Source organism: Elephantulus edwardii, unplaced genomic scaffold, assembly GCF_000299155.1.
Source record: "Elephantulus edwardii isolate Elephantulus edwardi_28Jun2011 unplaced genomic scaffold, EleEdw1.0 scaffold00213, whole genome shotgun sequence".
In the NCBI taxonomy this organism is placed as follows: domain Eukaryota; kingdom Metazoa; phylum Chordata; class Mammalia; order Macroscelidea; family Macroscelididae; genus Elephantulus; species Elephantulus edwardii.
Window position 1 is genome coordinate 3,613,613 of NW_006399963.1, and position 1,405 is coordinate 3,615,017.

Below are 1,405 nucleotides of genomic sequence, written 5' to 3' on the forward strand. Positions count from 1 at the left end.
TTGGTCTTCTTGACATTGAGCCTCAGTCCATTTTGGAGGCTGCAGTCCTTGACCCTCTGCGGCAAGCGCTTCAGGTCCTCCTCAGTTTGAGCAAGCAGGATTGTGTCATCTGCATAACGCAGATTGTTGATAGAGCTTCCACCAATCCTGATACCACATTTCTCCTCATAGAGTCCAGCCTCCCAGATAATCTGTCTGCATACATGTTGAAAAGGTATGAAGACAGGACACATCCCTGGCGTACACCCTTCCCAATTTTGAACCAGGCAGTGTTTCCTTGCTCTGTTCTGACGACCGCCTCTTGGTCCAAGTATAGGTTTCACATTAGCACCATCAAGTGTTCTGGGATTCCCATTCTTCTCAGAGTCAGTCGCAGTTTGTTATGGTCACAACCATTGTTGTTGTTGTTGTTATGTGCCGTTGAGTCGCCTGCGACTCATAGCGACCCTATGTACAACAGCCCTAAACTCCGCTCTGCCCTGTGCCAATCGCACTGTCTCCGACACTCCCATCCCAACACCTGGCAGAAGCGCAGGGCCGCGCAGCTACGCTCTTGGTGAAAACGCCTTGGTGGGGTCTGAGAAGCGTGCATTATGTCGGAAATGTCAGAGCTGTCGGAGCTGTATGAGGAGAGCAGTGACCTGCAGATAGATGTGATGCCCCGGCGAGAGTGACCTTCCGCAGATGGAGGTAGGCGGCGGAGGCCAGAAGCCATCCCTGAGCCCCTCCCATGGTGGTGCCCCGCCACAGCTAGAGGAGGAAGGCCTGATGGAGGAGGAGGAGGAGGAGGAGGAGGCACTGCTGCCCATGGCGGGGGCGGGGGGCCTCGCTCATGGGCCCGGCCTGGCGGGAGCAGCCAGGCCAGATCGCGGCCCCCGACTTCGAGAGCGAGGATGAGGGAGTTTGATGACTGGGAAGACGACTGACTATCCCGAAGAGGAGCAGCTCAGTGGGGCGGGCTAAAGAGTCTCCGCGGCGCTGGAAGAAGCCAACAAGATGTTTCTGAGACCATCCACAGAGCCCGAGAAGCAGCGCTGGATGGCGGCTTTCAGATGCATTATGAGAAGACCCCGTTTGATCAGTTAGCTTTTATCGAAGAGCTCTTTTCGCTTATGGTGGTCAATCGTCTGCTGTGATGAGATAATTGATAGAGACCCCGTTTGATCAGTTAGCTTTTATCGAAGAGCTCTTTTCGCTTACGGTGGTCAATCGTCGGCTGTGATGAGATAATTGATACAGAGTAGGAGAATGTTGTTAGGAGGAACCTGTTCGAGGAGAGATCTGGCATTCGGTTATTTTTTTTGGGGGGGGGGGTGTTTCAAAATAGTTCTATGCCAATCAAAGACATGGTCCTCAAAAGCAGAAGAAAATTGTATTTGTTTTGCAAGCTAGAAAAGACTTAGGA

At 52.7% G+C, this 1,405-nt stretch overlaps 1 pseudogene; it reads left to right on the forward strand.

Annotated features, from left to right (window-relative positions):
- Positions 1–593: 593 nt before the first annotated feature.
- Positions 594–1,136, forward strand: LOC102870618 (annotated as a pseudogene).
- The last annotated feature ends 269 nt before the right edge of the window (positions 1,137–1,405 follow it).